The sequence below is a fragment of the Centroberyx affinis genome, unplaced genomic scaffold (genome assembly GCF_046629955.1).
Source record: "Centroberyx affinis isolate AG114_WGS23_722 - 3 ecotype Tasmania unplaced genomic scaffold, CSIRO-AGI_Caff_v1 ptg006678l_1, whole genome shotgun sequence".
Taxonomy (NCBI): Eukaryota; Metazoa; Chordata; class Actinopteri; order Beryciformes; family Berycidae; genus Centroberyx; species Centroberyx affinis.
In genome coordinates, this window is record NW_027283387.1 from 23318 (window position 1) to 33443 (window position 10126).

Here is a 10126-nt window from a genome sequence, read left to right on the forward strand (position 1 = left end):
CAATTGGACTACATTATCTATGGATGTAATATTTCATCATCAGTCTTTATCGGACACTGTTTCTATGGTCCCGTGTTCCACTTTTCCAGACCATGTTTTCAGATTTCAGAAGATTCTCCCCAAGATGTTTGGCTAATGAAAACATCCATTGTGATGTGGATGAGAACCTGTGGCCAAATCCACAAGACAGGGTTGATGGAAATATAGTACAGTAATCAATCCTTTGTTTTGCTTTTTACATTACAGTAAGCCAGGTGAGGAACATTGCAGTTGACGTTTTACAGTACTGTAGTTTTTTTCTTTTTTGTAGGTAATTATTTTTGCTTTGATTCACAGAATCCTATTTCATCAATAAATTTCAGATTTTGTTCGATGATTCCACTGTGTCTGTAGTATTCTCTCTACTAGTCCTTTTACAGTGATGTATTTACGTGTAGTACCATAATGAAACATGTATCACATATTTTGTACTACAATATTTAATGATTGTACGAACAACTAAACAGTGAAACTATCAGTATCTTGTGTGTGGGTGATCTAAATTAATGTTCCTATGGTATTTCATGATAAATTAGTTATTTGAACCAATGATTCTGCAAGTGCAAGGTTTCTTTAAAGATATGAATGAGTGTTTTGAACATTGGACAGCCTGTGTTACAAGTGATGACCGTTTTGAGTCTGTGCCAGTCTGTGCCATTTTTTTCATGCACTCAAGCAGTGGGTTTGAAAATATTAATAAAGAACACAATCAAATAACATAATCTTCTGTTTTTAAAGAAATTATCAAAATAATGAAAACAGTCCAATTAATTTGTCCACTCGAGCAGTAGGATTATAAAAACACTCTCAGCTGTTTCAGGAGGACAAAGTTCACAGTGGAGTCGGTGTGATGTTGAGGAGGGGAAGTGATTATATGTTGGAGTGGTTCTGATTGTGTATTAATTCACTGTGTTCATGGTACAGGGTTTGACTGATGCTGATTTTGACCTAAACATGTATGCTACATTATTTTACAAAAGTAGTCTACATATATATCTACATGTACATTATAACATTTCTATCTCTAAGTGGTCTTTATCAGGACATTAGTATTTGCTATATGTTTGTATTGTTTGGTACTTAGTGAATTTTCACTAAACAAATTAAGGTGATGAAGTTATTGCAGTTTGGCAGAAAAGGACTTTCAGATGTTGTATTTCAACACTTTTAATGAACAGCAGGTAACAACTTATAAATAAAGACAATACAATTTACATCTTTTAATTGAAGGCTACACAATTACAAGTGAAAGTTGGTTACTGGAAAGTGTAAATAAAAATAAATAACTGTACAATAGTATTATTCTACCAACAGTTACTCATCGGACTGCAGCCAGCTGCCACTTAATGTTGTTGTTGTACAGAGTTATACATTATATTAGACTATGTGTAATGATTGATTGACTGCTATACTGATTATAGATTATTGACTGATTAATTGATTGACTGACCATTGATTGATTGATTGATTGATTGAATAATGGATTGATTGATTGATTGATTGATTGTTTGCTTGATTGATTGCTTGGTTGATTGCTTGGTTGGTTGATTGGTTGATTGATTGATTGATTGATTGATTGATTGATTGATTGCGTGAGTGATTGATTGATTGGTTGATTGGTTGCATGGTTGATTGATTGATTGATTGATTGATTGATTGATTGATGTATTGATTGAATGAATTTTTACTAATTAGTTCTAGAGAAATTCATCCTTTATACTGGTAATTGGAAGATGGATATGTAGATGTTTATTTCTGCTCTCTATCTCAGTAACTTGTCTGGTCTGTTTCTTTATCAGTGAAAGAACCAAGACATAAGAACTGAAGACAGACAGATGAACCAAGATGACAAAAAGATGGCAAGCAAGTTGCTCTGTTGAATATAACGATGTTATCTGTTAGCTTACAGTGTTGCTTTGTGAATGCAAAGTCCTTTAGTCTTTATTGATGCTATTCTAAAATACAAATGTCATATCATTTATTAGGGTAAATGCTGAGTCACAAAGATCATTTGCATGATGTGGCCACAAAATGGCACCAGTTAGCCTGAGATGTGAAACGGTTTCAAAGTAATATATATCCTTTGAATTCACTCAATATGTATGTTTGACTGTTTACAATTAGCCGCTCGTCTGTATAAATCATTCGATCCCATGGCGAAGTCCATCTTTCAAAAGCCAATCAAATGACGCATTCCAACTTTCTGCCTGCACTTCTCCCCGTCTTCATCCCATCCAATCAATCATTGACTGATGAGTCCCTGGGCCCGTTAGTGTTAGGTAAGGTAGCGGTACATGTTCATTGTCATGTTAGTCTGTCAGAATTGAATTATTAACGTTAACACATGTTTAACTGAACTGAAGTTTTGGCTAGCGTGCATTTTTACTTAAATGATTTATGAGTTTAGTAAGATTTTTGCAGCTGACGAAAAACGCGCCATAATTTAAATTTGCCGATGAGAAGTTTGGCTAGCTAGCTTAAGTTAAATGTAGCCTACATAACTTTATAGGTAACTGCTGTTCAATTTCATGTTTGAATTAAATCATTAATACATATTTAACGTTCACTTATGGCCATATCGTTGATATTTGCGAGCATTTTTGTTCGCGGTCTTTGACGTAAATATCACTGCATAATCGCTAATGAGAAAGTTGACTGTGTTTGTCTAAACCTAAATTAACATTAAATAAGAAATATGACTTCTACAAACCCAATAGTGTAACTGATGTCTATTCCTGTGTGTGTTTCTGTTTTTTTGTATCCAATGTATGTTTTGCTGTTGTTTAATGTCAGTAATCATTGTTGATGGTTGATTAGGTTGATAGAAAAGTGTCCTCTGCAACTGAGGGGACAGATGACCCTGGTGACCCAAATGCAGAAATGCAGTTGTGGATTTCACACTCACAAGGTAACTTCAGTTAAATCTGAATTGTTAGTTAAATTTGAGTTAAATCACAATCATGTGAAGTTATCTAGCAAGTACTTTAGCAACTCTGTATATAATTCTGCTGTATTTTCAGGCACCCTCCACTCACTAAGGTAACTCCACACTGGGCCGTGCAGTGTAGTTATGTAGTAGTTATAACTCCTGGAAAACACAGACAAGGAAATGTTAATTCCTTATGAATTATGGCAGAGAGCATTTAACAGTGCCTAAAAGTAGATTAATCCCAAGAACATAGCCTATGCACAGTATATTTGAACTGAATTTTAAAAAAAAGTATATATTATGTAGGAAACACTAGGGTATAGCCCCCTGTAGCAGCAAGTATTTAAGTTTTATCTACTGTGGAGTGTGATTATTCTGGGAGGACTCGCGTGTTTTCATTTGGGATGGAATGCAGTTGGTTAACTGTCCAGTCCGGCCTGGCGTGCTCGTGTTTGGCCTGCTCCTCGGCAGAAGAAATGACATGACATTTATCATAAGGTAAAATGATATAGCCTATTCCATATTTAAACAGTAAAACACCCTAACTATAATCAACTAAAACACCCTAACTATAATCAACTAACTAACTAATTAACTAACTAACCTATATATTTACTGTTTTCAGTTATACAACAACAGGTACTAACCAGGCACAGTAGGTGGTGGTATGTTTTCATGAAATTGTTGTTGGTTAATGATTATGTTTGATTATGTAATGCTTTACACTTCTGTAAGACAACAAGAGATTACTGAAATGTTTGTGGATTTCACACTTGAAATGTAACTTCAATTAAATGTACAAGCAAGCAGATGTAGACATGTTTCCGATGTGAAGATACTTAAATACATATCTAAAAAGGACATTAGCAACTCTCTCTCTCTCTCTCTCTCTCTCTCTCAGGCATCCTCCATGGCTCCACAGGTTCCTCCTGCTGACACATCACCAAGCACTGCTGGCCAGAGCACTGCTCCATCCACCCCATCCACTAGTGATGTGTCAAGTCCTGCAAAGAGGACCAAGCTGACTATGTCAACGGTAAATATAAAAATGGTCAATGGTAAACTGTAAAGCAATGCTGCCAAGCTACTGATATTCTCGAATTTATCACAGAAGTGTTTTAATTATCGTATAATATGCTGTAGTAATGCAATGTTTTGTCTGTATTTCCCCAAAAAATTGATTGGTAATATTTCTCTCTTGATTTTATCTATCTATCTATCTATCTATCTATCTGTCTATCTATCTATCATCTCATCTCATCTATTTCAGTTTGAAAGATCAAAGTTTCATGGGTCTCATGTGGCAGCAGCAAAACCGAACCTGAATGTCACGAGAACATCTTCTCAGGTTAGTATAATAGACTATGACTTAAGGTTTACAAAAATCCATTGTGTTTCTTTGTATTGCTAATCATAACTGTCTACACAGAAACAAAATGACCCTGGTTTTGCTGCTGCCACACCCCCATCACCGTCTCCATCTCCCCGCCATTCTCCATCTCCCCGCCCTCGTGCCCCTGTTTGCCCATCCCCATCTTCCTTCTTCCTTGCTCCACCACAACTGTCTGTGCAAAGACCAGCACCACCTCCACCTGTGCCAGTGCCTGCTGCTGTGATGAACCCGGTAAACTGCTATTTCAATCCTGAACATACTTACACTATTTTATGCTTCTATACCGCTTCTATTCATACCTATGCTCATATTTTATCTCAGCAGATCCCCTTTCAGCCAGAGGGTCCCGCAGAGCTCCCACTCTTGTGGCCAGAGACCCTACCAAAACAGGACCACAAGTGGGTGTCTGCAGCTCTCTTTAGGGTTGGGGCAAGTGGAAAGCTGGAGCTGCGTGACAACCTGCAGCTCTGGTACTACCCTCCACCACCAGCCCTGTTGTACCACCAGGCTCCCACCCCAGATAGGTTTTTCTCCCATCCTCTCTTGCTGTGAATGCCATACAGGCTGTGGAAGGTGCGGCTGGTTTGTACCAACCCTGCCTGTACAAGGCATCCACTTGCTGGGGGTGGTCTGCACAGGAGGGTACGGAAGGTCCTTGACATCGACCGATTCTACAACCTGGTGACGGAGACCCTGATCTGCAGCAGGTGTAGAACCAGCTACGTGTCCACCGGCCAGAACATCCTCCAACAGCTGGACCTGGCCCACCGCTCTGAGTTCAGGGTCATCCTCACGCGCAAGTGAGTTATACACTGAATTAGTATTTTTTTTTGCCATTATGTGAAATATTTACTAGAATAATTTATTTCAATACTCTTTCTAAGGTATGCCTGGGTTAGGGTTAGGGTAACCCTTTGTTTCCTGCTAAATGCAAGGTGTTGTCTGTCTCCCACATTTGGTGTAATGACAGATTAGTGTTAAGATATTAGAAAAGTATTTCCCCTTTTTTTGTTTTTGTCTCAGAATGAACATGGTCATGAAGACAAAAAAATGTCTCTGTATCATAAACAGCCCAAGGTTCTGTTGTTGTGTCTCTCTGTCTCTCTCTCTCTCTCTCTCTCTCTCTCTCTCTCTCTCTCTCTCTCTCTGAATCATCCTTCGAATAAGAAACTCCCTCTTCTTAGTGTGCAGAGCTACAGCACTCTGTCAGCTGGATTGGATATTACCTTTCTCTCATAGGTAGAGGCTGTAAGTACTGGTTTCTATTTTGACTGGATAAAGATCTATACATTCCAGACCTGAGTCAAAAAAGATTATTTTTCTATTCTACTCACGTGAAAAACTAGCGAGTTTTGCGATTGTACAATGCAACATAGTTCGGACAATCACAGGAAATGATGTGGATGTCAATGTATTTAGTTTTCTGTGATCAAATACCAGTAAGTTGATGTAAGGTGATATGCAAAGTTGTGAAATGTCATTATCTCTGTAAAAACGCTGGCAAGTTCTTGCTGATATTTGACAGGGAGGGGCTGACAGGAAAGGAACCAAAGTTGTATGTCCGACAGAGATACTGAGAACATCACTCATGTTACGATTAAATCACACTGTGGTTATACAGGCAATTTCAAAACGTGTGTGTGTTTGTGCCTCCTCATTGTGCACATGGAAGTGGTTGGCAGTGAGGGTTTATATAAAGAGGTGCAAGCCAAGCTCTGCAGTTCATCAGCCATGGACAGAACTGTGCAGCTGGCCCTGTTGTGTCTGCAGGCTTGCCTGCTCATCTCAGCCTTCACTTCCCCAGACACACAGACAGACGCTCTGCTGAAGGAGAATCCACTGTCTTCTGATTCGGTAAGGAGATCCAGCACTGCCCACTGACTACAAGGAGCTTCAGTATTGTGACAATGGCCTTGATTCAGATTCAGTTTTCTCACTGGACTTTGGAGATGTAAAGTTAAAAGTTGCTATTGTTGGTGAGAGAGAGCTAAGAGACACAGAGACTTTCCTCTGTTTGGATTTGCAGGATTTCTTTTGGGATCACCTCCTAAGTAAGAGGCGATAAATCCAACAAGCAAAGTGAAGCAGCAGGTTGGTTCACTATGTAAAAGAATCCATCACTTATCCTCATTTCTTTATTAGATGGTTGATGAAATCACTACAGAAAGACCAGTAGAGATGGAGAAAGACTTGGACAAGGTGGCACGTGATTGTCGTTTGAGATCAGGAGCATGTGGACCGCTCACTAAGGTAAGAGGGAACTAGTCTGACTGAGTCTTTTTTTTTTTTCCTTTCTAACTTGCAGTAAAATAATTGAATCATGCTGACTGTACATCTCTAAAAAACACCTGTTTAAGAATATCACAGTCCAAAATTCAACAGCTTAATTTGCTCATTATTGAACAGGCTGATGCCAGTGGGTATGATGGTTTTTTGTTGTGTAAACTGCAGTAGTTGCGTAAATTAATTAATACGAAAGTGTTAATATTTCTGTTCATTCTGTTATACTGTCAGTAGACTGATCTGCTACTCAGAGTTAAATCAACCATGTTTGACCTACTCTCTCTCTCTCCCTCTCTCCCTCTCTCCCTCTCTCTCTCTCTCTCTCTCTCTCTCTCTCTCTCTCTCTCTCTCTCTCCCCCCCCCCCCCCCCCCTCTCTCTCTCTCTCACCCTATCAGAATCCAAGAAGTAAGAGGCAGGTTGAGACAAGGCCAGCTCCCCGTAGAGCCCGGAAAGGCAAGAAAAAAAGGTAAGAGAAAATATCTCATGTGAACATAAATCATAAACCCAACAAGCAATCACTTTTTCTTTGCAGAGATGAAAGACAGATCAACATAATGGAAACAGTCTGTACCATTTTTTTCATGCACTCAAGCAGTAGGATATGAAAATATAAATAAAGAGCAAAATCAAATAATGTAATCCTCTGTTGTCAAGAAAATAAGTTGATAAAACATGTTTTTCATCCATATTGTGTAGTCTAGTAGTTGTGTCACTTAATAGTTCTGTAAATCTCTACAACAGTGTTAATATTTGTGTTTATTCTGTTATATGTCTGTCATTAGACTGATCTGCTACTGAATATGAAATTCATAACCTCTCTCTCTCTCTCTCTCTCTCTCTCTCCCAGACCAACTAATCTCCCTGGATCCAGGTGTTGTGTTAGGTCCTATGGTCCTTAGGTTTGTGTGATGTTTCAGTAGTCTTTATTCAGTATTTTTCAGTAGTCAGTATGCGATTGTATTATTTGGTGCTTCAGTGAATTTCCACTGAGGCAATTAAGTTTGTTAAGATATTAGAAAGTATTTCCCTTTTTTTGTTTTTGTCTCAGAATGAACATGGTCATGAAGACAAAAAATGTCTCTGTATCATAAACAGCCCAAGGTTCTGTTGTTGTGTCTCTCTGTCTCTCTCTCTCTCTCTCTCTCTCTCTCTCTCTCTCTCTCTCTCTCTCTCTCTCTCTCTCTCTCTCTCTCTCTCTCTCTCTCTGAATCATCCTTCGAATAAGAAACTCCCTCTTCTTAGTGTGCAGAGCTACAGCACTCTGTCAGCTGGATTGGATATTACCTTTCTCTCATAAGTAGAGGCTGTAAGTACTGGTTTCTATTTTGACTGGATAAAGATCTATACATTCCAGACCTGAGTCAAAAAAGATTATTTTCTATTCTACTCACGTGAAAAATTAGCGAGTTTTGCGATTGTACAATGCAACATAGTTCGGACAATCACAGGAAATGATGTGGATGTCAATGTATTTAGTTTTCTGTGATCAAATACCAGTAAGTTGATGTAAGGTGATATGCAAAAGTTGTGAAATGTCATTATCTCTGTAAAAACGCTGGCAATTCTTGCTGATATTTGACAGGGAGGGGCTGACAGGAAAGGAACCAAAGTTGTATGTCCGACAGAGATACTGAGAACATCACTCATGTTACGATTAAATCACACTGTGGTTATACAGGCAATTTCAAAACGTGTGTGTGTTTGTGCCTCCTCATTGTGCACATGGAAGTGGTTGGCCAGTGAGTGTTCATATAAAGAGGTGCAAGCCCAAGCTCTGCAGTTCATCAGCCATGGACAGAACTGTGCAGCTGGCCCTGTTGTGTCTGCAGGCTTGCCTGCTCATCTCAGCCTTCACTTCCCCAGACACACAGACAGACGCTCTGCTGAAGGAGAATCCACTGTCTTCTGATTCGGTAAGGAGATCCAGCACTGCTCACTGACTACAAGGAGCTTCAGTATTGTGACAATGGCCTTGATTCAGATTCAGTTTTCTCACTGGACTTTGGAGATGTTAAAGTTAAAAGTTGCTATTGTTGGTGAGAGAGAGCTAAGAGACACAGAGACTTTCCTCTGTTTTGGATTGCAGGATTTCTTTTGGGATCACCTCCTAAGTAAGAGGCGATAAATCCAACAAGCAAAGTGAAGCAGCAGGTTGGTTCACTATGTAAAAGAATCCATCACTTTCCTCATTTCTTTATTAGATGGTTGATGAAATCACTACAGAAAGACCAGTAGAGATGGAGAAAGACTTGGACAAGGTGGCACGTGATTGTCGTTTGAGATCAGGAGCATGTGGACCGCTCACTAAGGTAAGAGGGAACTAGTCTGACTGAGTCTTTTTTTTTTTTTCCTTTCTAACTTGCAGTAAAATAATTGAATCATGCTGACTGTACATCTCTAAAAAACACCTGTTTAAGAATATCACAGTCCAAAATCAACAGCTTAATTTGTTCATTATTGAACAGGCTGATGCCAGTGGGTATGATGGTTTGTTGTTTTGTGTAAACTGCAGTAGTTGCGTAAATTAATTAATACGAAAGTGTTAATATTTCTGTTCATTCTGTTATACTGTCAGTAGACTGATCTGCTACTCAGAGTTAAATCAACCATGTTTGACCTACTCTCTCTCTCTCCCTCTCTCCCTCTCTCTCTCTCTCTCTCTCTCTCTCTCTCTCTCTCTCTCTCTCTCTCTCTCTCTCTCACCCTCTCTCACCCTATCAGAATCCAAGAAGTAAGAGGCAGGTTGAGACAAGGCCAGCTCCCCCTAGTGCCTGGAAAAGGCAAGAAAAAAGGTAAGAGAAAATATCTCATGTGAACATAAATCATAAACCCAACAAGCAATCACTTTTCTTTGCAGAGATGAAAGACAGATCAACATAATGGAAACAGTCTGTACCATTTTTTTCATGCACTCAAGCAGTAGGATATGAAAATATAAATAAAGAGCAAAATCAAATAATGTAATCCTCTGTTGTCAAGAAAATAAGTTGATAAAACATGTTTTTCATCCATATTGTGTAGTCTAGTAGTTGTGTCACTTAATAGTTCTGTAAATCTCTACAACAGTGTTAATATTTGTGTTTATTCTGTTATATATCTTTCATTAGACTGATCTGCTACTGAATATGAAATTCATAACCTCTCTCTCTCTCTCTCTCTCTCTCTCTCTCTCCCAGACCAACTAATCGCCCTGGATCCCAGGTGTTTTGTTAGGTCCTATGGTCTAGGTTTGTGTGATGTTTCAGTAGTCTTTATTCAGTATTTTTCAGTAGTCAGTATGCTATTGTATTATTTGGTGCTTCAGTGAATTCCACTGAGGCAATTAAGTTTTAACTTTTTATACACACACACTCACCTGAAGATACACTGCCTACCTACACGGCCTAATTTGTCCCATAAACACAAGATGAAATGAAGATTACCAGTAATGTGATGTAAAATGAAGAATGTTTCAACATACCTGTAAGATGATGTAAGTTCA

The 10126-nt window shown here is 38.7% G+C and overlaps 2 long non-coding RNA genes across 4 annotated transcripts; both read left to right on the forward strand.

The window, feature by feature from the left end:
• Positions 1-6055: 6055 nt before the first annotated feature.
• On the forward strand, positions 6056-9978 carry LOC139638936 (uncharacterized). Of its 3 annotated transcripts, XR_011694835.1 has the most exons (5): positions 6056-6215; positions 6504-6611; positions 7041-7111; positions 7493-7636; positions 9964-9978. It is a non-coding gene; the product is annotated as an uncharacterized lncRNA (long non-coding RNA). The 3 variants fall into 3 exon arrangements; XR_011694836.1 differs by lacking the exons at positions 7493-7636; positions 9964-9978 and adding an exon at positions 9822-9836; XR_011694834.1 differs by lacking the exon at positions 9964-9978 and having other exon boundaries at positions 7493-7839.
• On the forward strand, positions 8423-9385 carry LOC139638933 (uncharacterized). Its single transcript, XR_011694833.1, has 3 exons — positions 8423-8558; positions 8847-8954; positions 9367-9385. It is a non-coding gene; the product is annotated as an uncharacterized lncRNA (long non-coding RNA).
• Positions 9979-10126: the final 148 nt, after the last annotated feature.